This window comes from Papaver somniferum, chromosome 7 (genome assembly GCF_003573695.1).
Source record: "Papaver somniferum cultivar HN1 chromosome 7, ASM357369v1, whole genome shotgun sequence".
Taxonomy (NCBI): Eukaryota; Viridiplantae; Streptophyta; class Magnoliopsida; order Ranunculales; family Papaveraceae; genus Papaver; species Papaver somniferum.
Window position 1 is genome coordinate 149,179,246 of NC_039364.1, and position 16,576 is coordinate 149,195,821.

A 16,576-nucleotide genomic window follows, 5' to 3' on the forward strand; every position below is an offset into this window, starting at 1 on the left:
GTCGATTGATTAGCGAAAAACCTAGTAGTTCTTCTGATTTAAGCAGGGAGCTCGAAGACTCTTCTTTGGAGAGCCCTGTTTTTGGAAACTTCAGTTTTGAGAATTTATCTCTGAGTGACAAAAGTACCCCTAGTACTCCAGTTGTGCCAACGATGGCAACTTTGAAAGATTACATGTTCCCAACTAGGACCAACCGAGCTTCATGCATTAAATTGCCAGCCACTACGGCTAATTTTGAGATAAAACCTAGTATTCTTCAGATGATCCCTATATTCTTAGGAAAAGATGATGAGAACCCTTATTTTCATATTAGGGACTTTGAGGAAATCTGTGGGACAATTAGGATAAAAGACCTTACTGATGAAGTCTTGAAACTTAAAATGTTTCCCTTTTCCTTGAGAGATAAAGCCAAGACCTGGCTTAACAACCTACCGTCTGAATCCATAGAAACATGGCAGGAACTTATCGCTGCCTTCTATATGAAATTCTACCCTAAGCATAAAACTGCAGCTGTTAGGCAGAAAATTAGTGCTAGTGTGCAACAAGAGGGAGAGTCTCTTTATAGGTTTTTAGAGCGATTCAATGATCTCCTATCTCAGTGTCCTCACCATGGATTTGATAATATGAAACTTGTACAGATTATTTATGATGGTTTAGACTATTCGACCAAAGCCATGGTTGAGTCTATGTGCGCTGGTGAGTTCACTAGTAAAAATGTTGATGATGCTTTTACCTTCTTAGGAGCTATCGCTGAAAAATCCCAACAGTGGGAATCTTGTGTTGAACCCCCTAAAAGACTCTTGGTCAATAGAAGTAGCACCAATATGGTAGATACGAGTTTTGCGTCAGATGCTAAGTTTGCTGCTTTGTCCAGAAGGTTAGAAGCTTTGGAAATGGGTCAGTCTAAAAATAGGTCCCTTGTTGAACCTAATAGAGCCTCTCAAGTCTCTAGTTGTGGAATAGAGCCCGATAATTCATTATGGGAAGGTCAGGTTAGTGAAGAACAAGCCCATGCTGTCTACAACAATGCTAGGTTTGAGAACCGTCAGAAGTTTGATCCATACTCAGAAACCTACAACCCTGGTTGGAGAAACCATCCTAATTTCTCTTGGTCTAAGGGCCAGAGTCAAGGCCAGTCTAGCAATTCTCAGCCTCCCCAGGTTTTGGTTTTAAGAACTCTTCAGGTCAAACCCAGTTTCAGAACACTTCCGAGAAAAAGATCTCTACCTTAGAGGAAGCTATCACTATGTTAGTAAGTAACCATGACATGTTATCAAAGAACCACATGAGCTTTCAACAAGAAACTAGGCAGGAATTGAAGAATACTTCCCAGAGTCTTTCCAAGTTAGAACTTCAAGTAGGAACAAATATCTAAGTTTATAAGTGAGAGAGAGGGTGGAAGGTTCCCTAGTCATACTGATCCTAACCCTAGAGGAGAGAAATCGTACAATCATGTGAATGCTGTCACAACCCTAAGAAGTGGAAAGAAAGTTGACAACAAGGTTTCCATGCCTGATAGTGAACATGTTGTAGTTCACCCTGCTGAGCCAGAAAATGAGGAGACTGATAGAGTCTCCAAGGAGACCAATGAGGGTCCTGTTGAGCCCGGCTTTGTTCCCAGAGCCCCATTCCCACAGCTGCTAGTTCCGACTAAGAGGGAGTCCAACTTTAATGATATATTGGAGGTTTTTAAGCAGGTTAATATCACCTTCCATTATTAGATGCAATTAGGCAGATTCCCTCTTATGCCAAGTTATTTAAGGACTTGTGTACGCGAAAGCGTAAGCTCAGTGTCCAGAAGAAAGCCTTCATAGCTAGTCATGTGAGTTCTATTATTCAGAATACCACTACTCCTAAGTATAAAGACCCAGGGTCCCCTACCATTGCTTGTACAATAGGTAAGTACCGTGTTGAGAAAGCGTTGCTTGACTTAGGAGCCAGTGTGAACTACTTCCATACCATGTGTACCTCAAGCTAGGACTTGGTGAGATGAAACCTACCCAGATAACACTTCAGTTAGCTGATAGGTCCGTTAAAGTTCCTCGTGGTGTGATAGAGGATTCTCATAGAGGTTGACAAGTTTATTTATCCAGTGGATTTTATTATCCTAGATACCCAACCTGTCCCAGACCCAGAGAACCAAATACCAGTGATTTTAGGTCGCCCGTTTTTAGCCACGTCTAATGCGATCATAAACTGTCGAAATGGTATTATGAATCTATCTTTTGGTAATATGACTATTGAGTTGAATATTTTTAATGTCAATAAGCTACATTCTGAGCTAGATGACACGTGCATTGAAGAGGTAAACATGATAGGAACCTTAGTTCCGAAGTCTGTACCAAACACCGAATCGGAAGATCCATTAGAGAGTTGTATAGCCCGTTTTATCATGGATTTTGACGATGATAGCAACATTGAACAAGTAAATGCTCTGTTGGATTCTATTCCTATGTTAGATACCGATAGATGTAAATCTAGGTTTGAACCATTACTAGCTACCGAATCTACCTTAAGCCCTTATTTCGAAGAGCCTAAAGATCCTTCTAAGTTGGACCCCAATTATGCATTTGTAGGCCCATCTGAGATTTTGCCTATAACTTCCAATTTGGATAGTGATCATGAGATTAGGCCAGTAACTGTGCTTCAAAACAATAAGGAAACTCTAGGGATGACCATAGAGGATATGAAACATATAAGTCCTATAGCTAGTATACCTCAAAAGAATTTAGAGGAGGATGAACCACCTGATTATAACTCAGAGAAAGCAATTGACCTTTTTCAGGAACCGGATGGTCTAGAAATTAGGAATATTGTGACTAGTTTATCTAGAGACACCCAAAACTCTAAGTTTGGGGGTAGTGAACTAGAAGAAGCTCTAGAGTATTTTAAATACTCTCCGGATCGGAAATTCAAGCCATAGTTAAAGGTCTTACGGAGAATAGTGATTACCCTAATTTGGGGGGGTAGAGATTGTCAATTATCCCCAGTAGAAGTCCCTAACTTGGGACTCAAGCCTAGTGCATCTGAGGTATCGCTTGAGTCTATTCAGACTCCACAACCTGATCCGCCTGATACTGTCCAGGAGAAAATCCATATGTTAGAGACCCGTTTTTCGGATGAATCTGTTTGCCGAGACACTCATATGAAGCCCAAGTGGGCACCTCAGATAAATCCAGTTGTCTTGCGAGAAACTTTAGATCAGGTTGTGCTCTATCTGCTCATTTTTCTGATCTTAAGCATTGTCTCCTATTAGTGGCAGTTCTATTTGGTCTTATGGACCCACAATTGTTTCGACTATTGGTATACGACTTTGGAAGGTGACAATTTTTTAGAGGTATTTGATGTCTAGCTAATGACTATAAATTTAGCATTTACTGGGAGGCTCCCGCGTTCATGTGATACGGTAATATCCTTCCTTATTTCTTTTCCCCCCAGTGGTAATAGTTTCCCTTGTTCATGCTTTTAATTTCATCTTTAGAACATTGAGGACAATGTTAGATTTAAGTTTGGGGGTATGGGAGAAATTTTGTGTTGCACTTTTGAAACTTCTAGCGTCACATGGTACGGTTAGCTAAGTTTACATATTGTTTCTCACCGAAAAGATAGAAATTGGAATGCTAGAGATAAAACCTATTGAGACATTAGAGAAAAAGACATGAGATCCTTGAAATTCAGGAGAGAACTTGTTCCTTTTAGAGGGTTATCGTGATGGACCTAACCATACATGATGGAAAGGCAAGCAGGCCAGAAGGAAATGCCAGAAAGACAAAGCAACCTCACATGTAGTCTTAGTTACTAGATTACAACTCTCTCTCAGTAGAAACTTATCATCATCAACAAGCGGGCGACATCAAAATCTATGAAGAAAGTGAAGACGTTTTAAGGTTTAGAAGCAACAAATAGAAAAGAATAATTCAAAAATCAAGTTGAAGACTTAGTTATAAGAAGTTACAAGAGCAAATGATATAAGTTGTTAGAATCCATGATACCAAGACATCACAAGTTGCGAAGAGCCAAGTTTTGAAAGTCCTTCTCTCATGGCCATGTAAATTTTTGTCTTGTAATTTTTTCTATTTAAAAAAAATGAAAAATGAAAAAAAAAATTGAAAAAAAAGAATAAAAAAAAAAAAGAAAAAAAAAATATGAAACATCATTACGTTCTTTTTGTTCAATAAGGCCATAGGGAAGAAGAAATTTATAAGTCAAGCAAGAAATCGAAGAGAAGAGTTAATTGTCAAGGTTCTATGAGGTTCGATAGTTTATCATCAACAGTTGAAGACCGAAGAAGGCGTTGTTTCTACTGGGCACTGTGAGAGAGTCGAAGAAAGATGCATTTTGGTTGCTTTGTTAGTATGCTTTCAATCTGGCACAAGATCTTTCTAGCACTGGTTTAACTCATCACACGTAATTAGTCCAGCTGTATAGCAGATGTCCCTCTCATTTTTATCTCTCTCCTAATCTTATCCAGCTGTAAAGCAGCGGACGCATCTTACAATGTTTATCTAGCTGTATAGCGGATATCTCTTTATCTAGTAGTCATGCAGATGTGTCTCCCCTTTTCTTCAGTCAGCTTTAGAGCTGACACCTTTAATTTCTCTGGCATTCTACTTACTTGGAGATAGGTTGAGAATATGTATGTCCTCATAGCTCTTTGGATACTTGTGACCAATTAGGAGTACAGGTTTTGTGGGTATATCTCTGGTAAGCCCTCCCGAGACTATAACTCGGCCACTAGGGCCACCTAGGGGTTTAAAGGCTTATTGCATACGCTAAATGCAATCGACGATGCCTGCGACAGTGAGTTAGGATTTTATTTCTATTTGATTTGCTCGGGACTAGCAAATAATAAGTTTGGGGGTATTTGATAGACGCATTTATGTGTAATATAGCTCATTTTTATATTGTTAGTACTCGATATTGTACTTATTCGGTTTTTATGTATTTGTAGGTGTTTTTGGAAGAATAAAGCTTTTGCGGCGAAATTGGCTAAAAAATGGTTTTTGCGCCCGTGGGAGAAAATTACTATACGGACTCTCATTTTGGATAATGGGTAACCTAATTACTAAGGGGTGACCCATTTCCAGGCATCTGCTAAAGGGAGACCGGAACTGGATAGGGGGAGGTCATCTTCAAAGTTTCAAAACTGGATTTTGGCGGGAAAAAAGGCAGCAGCGTCAACAGTTTTGGATCAAGGATTTGAGCGACCTAGCAGGCGATTCAATGGGCAAATTTGGTACCCACGGACTCTACAAAACATAAGGGACCTGTTAGAAGCGATTATACCCATCTAATTGGGCTGGATAAGTCAGAAAATCCACACAAAGTCAAGACAGTGCACACGGTCCCTGTTTAGGGTTTTGAATTGGTTTGAAAGATTTGGGAGAGATTCTTGCGTGGGATATACTTCAAAACAGTTGAGTTCAAGTCAGAGAAGATTTTGGGAGCAATAGAATAGCTAACAGACGCATACAAAGATCGACAGATGGAATTATTGTTAAAACTGCACGTGAAGAATAAGAGATTTATTCTCGAATTTGATCGAGTTTCTAGGGAATCTGAAGGCTATATATAGTGGGGTTTTTGTCATAGAAGGGTTAGAAACCCGCATGAGAGAATTAGGAGAGAGTTCAGAGCCGAAACGAAGAACAGAAATCATACCTGCTGCTGCTGCTCGAGGAGGAAGACGAAGAAGGAAGAACGGACTCGCAGAGTCAGTCGTTTTTCCACAGTGCTTACAGCGAAATCAAACTGTCGTTTATCTACAGCATATCATTATTATCGTATATAAACAACATCATCTGTTTTGTAACAGCGACGCTGTAACACTTCTACAGCGTTGCGAATTTCTGTTTCATCTTATTTCTTCAATAAAAACACCTATTCAGCCATGAGTGATTATTTTGTGTGTGTTTTTACCATGAAGAGCTAAACCCATTATCCAAGGCGACGGAGGAAGCCATTGTTCCACATTAATTGGTATAATTCTAATTTTATTATTTATTTGCAATATTATTATTTGATTATTTGCATGGGATTGAATTGAAATATTAGTTCTTATTCAATAGTTGTGAATTAATTTGATGAAGCATGCTGGGTTTTAAATACTTTTGATGTTTTATACTCTTTGATTACAACTATTACTTCAAGAATATACTTGAGGCAAATATTAGAATTATTTTTAAAGATAAAATTGCATGAATATTATTTAGAGTTTACTATTTATTTGGTCAATGGTGGAATCCTAGTCTTGGTATTTTTCTCCAAAACTTTGAATTATTTTATTTAGTTGCCTGTTTAATTTAAATCTATAAAAATTGTTTTCTTCACAAGTCTGAAAAGACCCAGTTTTTACCACTACTACAATCACTATTTGAAAAACCATCACGATTAACAATTGATGTTTTGAAAATCTAATTTAGGCAATGATTAGAATCACAATTTCTTTTGGTTGGAGTTATATTGTCTAGAATTTGATGATAAAAATTAACATTAAATTACATGAATTTTGGTGAATGGTGAAATCCTGAACCCCGGTCTCTCTAATATAATCAGTTTTAATTTGCTTTATTTTCATTAGTTTTAAAATTTAAATCTAAAAGCACAACCTTCACAAGTCTTGAACGAACTCTATTTATTACTACAACAACTTTGAAATTACATCAGCTTTAATTGTTGGTAATTAAAACATATAATATGAAAATCATCATTAAATGCTTTTCAATATTTCGGTATGGGATCATCTTGAGTTTCAAGGAATATCTTTGAAAAATAAATGACAGGATTTATGTTCATGTACAAATAATGTTGACCTCTAGAAGTTTTTCTTAGCAAACCCTAATTTCTAATACATACACAACATGAAGAAATGTGTGAACTTTGGAAACTCGGTTTTGCTCTTGGAACCGGTTATAACATGACTCACAATATTATTTGTGACCGGTTATACCATGCTTCCCAAGATAGGTTGTGACTGGTTACACCATGCTTCCCAATGTAGCTTGTGATCGGTTACACCTTGCTTCCCAAAGTAGCTTGTGACCGGTTACACCTTGTTACACATTATAAGCTATGTCCGGTTATACCTCAATTCTCAACATAAGTCAATATAGGTTCTACCTTATCATCTTGTACTGGTCATCTAAAAAATATTCAATAAATAACCAGACTAACACATTCATGATTTCCCTTTCGATTATGAAACAAGTTCATAAATCTACTTCCTTGGACTAGTGTAATAATACATAATTTTCTAGGATGAAATCACAGATATATCCTTACACATAATCAAGTAACTAAATATACAAATTATGTTGACGTTGTATTCACGAAGTTCAATAGATAAGCGTTATACTTCGTAATATAATACCTTGATACTTTGATTATAATGCAATGACCAAGTCTAATCGCTTGGTTTATGAATTCCTCTTTCCATCTTGTTAGCTTCATCTTCATGTTGTCGACTAAACAAGAGAAGGAAGTAGTTTTTATTTCATTCAAAAATAGTGGTATACCCAAGTACTTTTCCTTCAAACTCATTTTTCATCTTCAATCTTCTTATAATTACAAGTAACCTACAATATCTATGATGTATATGTTTAAAAAAGAACACAAATCATACCTGCTACTGCTGCTCGAGGAGGAAGACGAAGAAGGAAGAACAGACTCGCAGAGTCAGTCGTTTTTCCACAGTGCTTACAGCGAAATCAAACTGTCGTTTATCTACATCATATCATTATTATCGTATATAAACAACATCATCTGTTTTGTAACAGCGACGCTGTAACACTTCTACAGCGTTGCGAATTTCTGTTTCATCTTATTTCTTCAATAAAAACACCTATTCAGCCGTGAGTGATTATTTTGTGTGTGTTTTTACCATGAAGAGCTAAACCCATTAGCCAAGGCGATGGAGGAAGCCATTGTTCCACATTAATTGGTATAATTCTAATTTTATTATTTATTTGCAATATTATTATTTGATTATTTGCATGGGATTGAATTGAAATATTAGTTCTTATTGAATAGTTGTGAATTAATTTGATGAAGCATGCTGGGTTTTAAATACTTTTGATGTTTTATACTCTTTGATTACAACTATTACTTCAAGAATATACTTGAGGCAAATATTAGAATTATTTTTAAAGATAAAATTGCATGAATATTATTTAGAGTTTACTATTTATTTGGTCAATGGTGGAATCCTAGTCTTGGTATTTTTCTCCAAAACTTTGAATTATTTTATTTAGTTGCTTGTTTAATTTAAATCTATAAAAATTGTTTTCTTCACAAGTCTGAAAAGACCCAGTTTTTACCACTACTACAATCAGTATTTGAAAAACCATCAAATTTTTGGCGCCGCCGACGCGGACCTGTGTTTAGTTAGCATTTTTTTTAGATTTTTTTTTTATTTTTATTATTTTTGTTCTTCTTTACGTTTCTGTTTTTTTTTTTTTGTTTCCTTGCAGATTTTTGAAGATTGGAGCGAAAGACAATTTTGCCAAAGCTTGTGGTGATTTACTTAAAGTTTGGGAGCGAAAAGCAAAGCTAAAGGAGCGAAAGAAGAAGATTTTCTTTATTTTGTAAAAGAGAGAAAAAAAAAGAGAGACATTTTTATTTTGTAATTTTTTTTTATTAGACTTTCTTTTCTTTTGTATTTTTTTTTATGGACTCTGGACATTAATTTTTGGACATTTTTATTTTTATTTTTAAACCCTATGGAAGGGTACCCTTAAATAAACTGTTTGCAGGGAAGGACGACGATTACGATATCGTCTCGGCCCCTCGGGTTCGCACACGGCATAGGAGTCGTGGCCCAGTCGACGACAACGGTTCATCGCCCGTCTGGTACGGGAGGTAAAATTCTAAACACCCGCGAATCTCCTGCAAGCGGGTTTCTGTACTCCTTAAGGTGCTAATTGTTTGAGGACGAACCAGACTGTTTTTATATTCCTAGTAAAGGGCAAGGCCTGGCCTAAACAAGATAAGGGTTCGGATTTCATCACCGCTCCCTTCTTGCCCGCCTTAGGAAAACGAAACCTAAAGCGAACCTAAGCCTAAAATTTGGACTAGAAAGAGACCTATAGGGTATCGAGCTTAACAGGACAATCATTCGAAAAATATTGGTTACTCTTTTAAGCACACCTCGAAGTTCTTGACGGTTTCTGCGAGTTGAATGCGTGACTGCGCCGCATTGGATCGGTGAGGTTTTGGGTATCAAAGCTCCACTGAGCTTCCCTCGCCTCGATTCAACTTGCTTAACTCGGATTGATTCCAGAGGGGTTTGCTTAAATTGTAACGAATTCCCTTTCGAAGGATTAGAAGCTGGTCTAGAAACAATCTAAGTGGAGCCATCATGCTTGTTGTTTGCTAGAAATCTTTAGGTTTGCTGTGGTAAAGTCGAGTCAGCCTGCTGTGTGATTGCTAGAACCTTCCTGTTAGGATTTTTTTTATTTCTTTTTGAATTCTTTTTAGTGTATGCCCGATTTTGTTAATAGGGCTTGGAAAAGAGATACTCTAGGTCGATTGATTAGCGAAAAACCTAGTAGTTCTTCTGATTTAAGCAGGGAGCTCGAAGACTCTTCTTTGGAGAGCCCTGTTTTTGGAAACTTCAGTTTTGAGAATTTATCTCTGAGTGACAAAAGTACCCCTAGTACTCCAGTTGTGCCAACGATGGCAACTTTGAAAGATTACATGTTCCCAACTAGGACCAACCGAGCTTCATGCATTAAATTGCCAGCCACTACGGCTAATTTTGAGATAAAACCTAGTATTCTTCAGATGATCCCTATATTCTTAGGAAAAGATGATGAGAACCCTTATTTCATATTAGGGACTTTGAGGAAATCTGTGGGACAATTAGATAAAAGACCTTACTGATGAAGTCTTGAAACTTAAAATGTTTCCCTTTTCCTTGAGAGATAAAGCCAAGACCTGGCTTAACAACCTACCGTCTGAATCCATAGAAACATGGCAGGAACTTATCGCTGCCTTCTATATGAAATTCTACCCTAAGCATAAAACTGCAGCTGTTAGGCAGAAAATTAGTGCTAGTGTGCAACAAGAGGGAGAGTCTCTTTATAGGTTTTTAGAGCGATTCAATGATCTCCTATCTCAGTGTCCTCACCATGGATTTGATAATATGAAACTTGTACAGATTATTTATGATGGTTTAGACTATTCGACCAAAGCCATGGTTGGTCTATGTGCGCTGGTGAGTTCACTAGTAAAAATGTTGATGATGCTTTTACCTTCTTAGGAGCTATCGCTGAAAAATCCCAACAGTGGGAATCTTGTGTTGAACCCCCTAAAAGACTCTTGGTCAATAGAAGTAGCACCAATATGGTAGATACGAGTTTTGCGTCAGATGCTAAGTTTGCTGCTTTGTCCAGAAGGTTAGAAGCTTTGGAAATGGGTCAGTCTAAAAATAGGTCCCTTGTTGAACCTAATAGAGCCTCTCAAGTCTCTAGTTGTGGAATAGAGCCCGATAATTCATTTGGGAAGGTCAGGTTAGTGAAGAACAAGCCCATGCTGTCTACAACAATGCTAGGTTTGAGAACCGTCAGAAGTTTGATCCATACTCAGAAACCTACAACCCTGGTTGGAGAAACCATCCTAATTTCTCTTGGTCTAAGGGCCAGAGTCAAGGCCAGTCTAGCAATTCTCAGCCTCCCCCAGGTTTTGGTTTTAAGAACTCTTCAGGTCAAACCCAGTTTCAGAACACTTCCGAGAAAAAGATCTCTACCTTAGAGGAAGCTATCACTATGTTAGTAAGTAACCATGACATTATCAAAGAACCACATGAGCTTTCAACAAGAAACTAGGCAGGAATTGAAGAATACTTCCCAGAGTCTTCCAAGTTAGAACTTCAAGTAGGACAAATAGCTAAGTTTATAAGTGAGAAGAGGTGGAAGGTTCCCTAGTCATACTGATCCTAACCCTAGAGGAGAGAAATCGTACAATCATGTGAATGCTGTCACAACCCTAAGAGTGGAAAGAAAGTTGACAACAAGGTTTCCATGCCTGATAGTGAACATTGTAGTTCACCCTGCTGAGCCAGAAAATGAGGAGACTGATAGAGTCTCCAAGAGACCAATGAGGGTCCTGTTGAGCCCGGCTTTGTTCCCAGAGCCCCATTCCCACAGCTGCTAGTTCCGACTAAGAGGGAGTCCAACTTTAATGATATATTGGAGGTTTTTAAGCAGGTTAATATCAACCTTCCATTATTAGATGCAATTAGGCAGATTCCCTCTTATGCCAAGTTTTAAGGACTTGTGTACGCGAAAGCGTAAGCTCAGTGTCCAGAAGAAAGCCTTCATAGCTAGTCATGTGAGTTCTATTATTCAGAATACCACTACTCCTAAGTATAAAGACCCAGGGTCCCCTACCATTGCTTGTACAATAGGTAAGTACCGTGTTGAGAAAGCGTTGCTTGACTTAGGAGCCAGTGTGAACTTACTTCCATACCATGTGTACCTCAAGCTAGGACTTGGTGAGATGAAACCTACCCAGATAACACTTCAGTTAGCTGATAGGTCCGTTAAAGTTCCTCGTGGTGTGATAGAGGATGTTCTCATAGAGGTTGACAAGTTTATTTATCCAGGGATTTTATTATCCTAGATACCCAACCTGTCCCAGACCCAGAGAACCAAATACCAGTGATTTTAGGTCGCCCGTTTTTAGCCACGTCTAATGCGATCATAAACTGTCGAAATGGTATTATGAATCTATCTTTTGGTAATATGACTATTGAGTTGAATATTTTTAATGTCAATAAGCTACATTCTGAGCTAGATGACACGTGCATTGAAGAGGTAACATGATAGGAACCTTAGTTCCGAAGTCTGTACCAAACACCGAATCGGAAGATTATTAGAGAGTTGTCTAGCCCGTTTTATCATGGATTTTGACGATGATAGCAACATTGAACAAGTAAATGCTCTGTTGGATTCTATTCCTATGTTAGATACCGATAGATGGAAATCTAGGTTTGAACCATTACTAGCTACCGAATCTACCTTAAGCCCTTATTTCGAAGAGCCTAAAGATCCTTCTAAGTTGGACCCCAATTATGCATTTGTAGGCCCATCTGAGATTTTGCCTATAACTTCCAATTTGGATAGTGATCATGAGATTAGGCCAGTAACTGTGCTTCAAAACAATAAGGAAACTCTAGGGATGACCATAGAGGATATGAAACATATAAGTCCTATAGCTAGTATACCTCAAAAGAATTTAGAGGATGAACCACCTGATTATAACTCAGAGAAAGCAATTGACCTTTTTCAGGAACCGGATGGTCTAGAAATTAGGAATATTGTGACTAGTTTATCTAGAGACACCCAAAACTCTAAGTTTGGGGGTAGTGAACTAGAAGAAGCTCTAGTATTTTAAATACTCTCCGGATCCGGAAATTCAAGCCATAGTTAAAGGTCTTACGGAGAATAGTGATTACCCTAAATTTGGGGGTAGAGATTGTCAATTATCCCCAGTAGAAGTCCCTAACTTGGGACTCAAGCCTAGTGCATCTGAGGTATCGCTTGAGTCTATTCAGACTCCACAACCTGATCCGCCTGATACTGTCCAGGAGAAAATCCATATGTTAGAGACCCGTTTTTCGGATGAATCTGTTTGCCGAGACACTCATATGAAGCCCAAGTGGGCACCTCAGATAAATCCAGTTGTCTTGCGAGAAACTTTAGATCAGGTTGTGCTCTATCTGCTCATTTTTCTGATCTTAAGCATTTGTCTCCTATTCGTGGCAGTTCTATTTGGTCTTATGGACCCACAATTGTTTCGACTATTGGTATACGACTTTGGAAGGTGACAATTCTTTTAGAGGTATTTGATGTCTAGCTAATGACTATAAATTTAGCATTTACTGGGAGGCTCCCGCGTTCATGTGATACGGTAATATCCTTCCTTATTTCTTTTCCCCCCAGTGGTAATAGTTTCTCCTTGTTCATGCTTTTAATTTCATCTTTAGAACATTGAGGACAATGTTAGATTTAAGTTTGGGGGTATGGGAGAAATTTTGTGTTGCACTTTTGAAACTTCTAGCGTCACATGGTATCCGGTTAGCTAAGTTTACATATTGTTTCTCACCGAAAAGATAGAATTGGAATGCTAGAGATAACAACCTATTGAGACATTAGAGAAAAAGACATTGAGATCCTTGAAATTCAGGAGAGAATTGTTCCTTTTAGAGGGTTATCGTGATGGACCTAACCATACATGATGGAAGGCAAGTAGGCAGAAGGAAATGCCAGAAAGACAAAGCAACCTCACAATGTAGTCTTAGTTACTAGATTACAACTCTCTCTCAGTAGAAACTTATCATCATCAACAAGCGGGGCGACATCAAAATCTATGAAGAAAGTGAAGACGTTTAAGGTTTAGAAGCAACAATAGAAAAGAATAATTCAAAAATCAAAGTTGAAGACTTAGTTATAAGAGCAAATGATATAAGTTGTTAGAATCCATGATACCAAGACATCACAAGTTGCGAAGATCCAAGTTTTGAAAGTCCTTCTCTCATGGCCATGTAAATTTTTGTCTTGTAATTTTTTATTAAAAAAAAAAAAAAAAATGAAAAAAAAAAATGAAAAAAGAATAAAAAAAAAAAAGAAAAAAAAAATATGAAACATCATTACGTTCTTTTTGTTCAATAAGGCCATAGGGAAGAAGAAATTTATAAGTCAAGCAAGAAATCGAAGAGAAGAGTTAATTGTCAAGGTTCTATGAGGTTCGATAGTTTATCATCAACAGTTGAAGACCGAAGAAGGCGTTGTTTCTACTGGGCACTGTGAGAGAGTCGAAGAAAGATGCATTTTGGTTGCTTTGTTAGTTGCTTTCAATCTGGCACAAGATCTTTCTAGCACTGGTTTAACTCATCACACGTAATTAGTCCAGCTGTATAGCAGATGTCCCTCTCATTTTTATCTCTCTCCTAATCTTATCCAGCTGTAAAGCAGCGGACGCATCTTACAATGTTTATCTAGCTGTATAGCGGATATCTCTTTATCTAGCAGTCATGCAGATGTGTCTCCCCTTTTCTTCAGTCAGCTTTAGAGCTGACACCTTTAATTTCTCTGGCATTCTACTTACTTGGAGATAGGTTGAGAATATGTATGTCCTCATAGCTCTTTGGATACTTGTGACCAATTAGGAGTACAGGTTTTGTGGGTATATCTCTGGTAAGCCCTCCCGAGACTATAACTCGGCCACTAGGGCCACCTAGGGGTTTAAAGGCTTATTGCATACGCTAAATGCAATCGACGATGCCTGCGACAGTGAGTTAGGATTTTATTTTCTATTTGATTTGCTCGGGACTAGCAAATAATAAGTTTGGGGGTATTTGATAGACGCATTTATGTGTCTAATATAGCTCATTTTTATATATTGTTAGTACTCGATATTGTACTTATTCGGTTATTTTATGTATTTGTAGGTGTTTTTGGAAGAATAAAGCTTTTGCGGCGAAATTGGCTAAAAAATGGTTTTTGCGCCCGTGGGAGAAAATTACTATACGGACTCTCATTTTGGATAATGGGTAACCTAATTACTAAGGGGTGACCCATTTCCAGGCATCTGCTAAAGGGAGACCGGAACTGGATAGGGGGAGGTCATCTTCAAAGTTTCAAAACTGGATTTTGGCGGGAAAAAAGGCAGCAGCGTCAACAGTTTTGGATCAAGGATTTGAGCGACCTAGCAGGCGATTCAATGGGCAAATTTGGTACCCACGGACTCTACAAAACATAAGGGACCTGTTAGAAGCGATTATACCCATCTAATTGGGCTGGATAAGTCAGAAAATCCACACAAAGTCAAGACAGTGCACACGGTCCCTGTTTAGGTTTTGAATTGGTTTGAAAGATTTGGGAGAGATTCTTGCGTGGGATATACTTCAAAACAGTTGAGTTCAAGTCAGAGAAGATTTTGGGAGCAATAGAATAGCTAACAGACGCATACAAAGATCGACAGATGGAATTATTGTTAAAACTGCACGTGAAGAATAAGAGATTTATTCTCGAATTTGATCGAGTTTCTAGGGAATCTGAAGGCTATATATAGTGGGTTTTTGTCATAGAAGGGTTAGAAACCCGCATGAGAGAATTAGGAGAGAGTTCAGAGCCGAAACGAAGAACAGAAATCATACCTGCTGCTGCTGCTCGAGGAGGAAGACGAAGAAGGAAGAACGGACTCGCAGAGTCAGTCGTTTTTCCACAGTGCTTACAGCGAAATCAAACTGTCGTTTATCTACAGCATATCATTATTATCGTATATAAACAACATCTGTTTTGTAACAGCGACGCTGTAACACTTCTACAGCGTTGCGAATTTCTGTTTCATCTTATTTCTTCAATAAAAACACCTATTCAGCCATGAGTGATTATTTTGTGTGTGTTTTACCATGAAGAGCTAAACCCATTATCCAAGGCGACGGAGGAAGCCATTGTTCCACATTAATTGGTATAATTCTAATTTTATTATTTATTTGCAATATTATTATTTGATTATTTGCATGGGATTGAATTGAAATATTAGTTCTTATTCAATAGTTGTGAATTAATTTGATGAAGCATGCTGGGTTTTAAATACTTTTGATGTTTTATACTCTTTGATTACAACTATTACTTCAAGAATATACTTGAGGCAAATATTAGAATTATTTTTAAAGATAAAATTGCATGAATATTATTTAGAGTTTACTATTTATTTGTGTGATGCATGGAATCCTAGTCTTGGTATTTTTCCAAAACTTTGAATTATTTTATTTAGTTGCCTGTTTAATTTAAATCTATAAAAATTGTTTTCTTCACAAGTCTGAAAAGACCCAGTTTTTACCACTACTACAATCACTATTTGAAAAACCATCACGATTAACAATTGATGTTTTGAAAATCTAATTTAGGCAATGATTAGAATCACAATTTCTTTTGGTTGGAGTTATATTGTCTAGAATTGGATGATAAAAATTAACATTAAATTACATGAATTTTGGTGAATGGTGAAATCCTGAACCCCGGTCTCTCTAATATAATCAGTTTTAATTTGCTTTATTTTCATTAGTTTTAAAATTTAAATCTAAAAGCACAACCTTCACAAGTCTTGAACGAACTCTATTTATTACTACAACAACTTTGAAATTACATCAGCTTTAACTGTTGGTAATTAAAACATATAATATGAAAATCATCATTAATGCTTTTCAATATTTCGGTATGGGATCATCTTGAGTTTCAAGGAATATCTTTGAAAAATAAATGACAGGATTTATGTTCATGTACAAATAATGTTGACCTCTAGAAGTTTTTCTTAGCAAACCCTAATTTCTAATACATACACAACATGAAGAAATGTGTGAACTTTGGAAACTCGGTTTTGCTCTTGGAACCGGAGTTAACATGACTCACAATATTATTTGTGACCGGTTATACCATGCTTCCCAAGATAGGTTGTGACTGGTTACACCATGCTTCCCAATGTAGCTTGTGATCGGTTACACCTTGCTTCCCAAAGTAGCTTGTGACCGGTTACACCTTGTTACACATTATAAGCTATGTCCGGTTATACC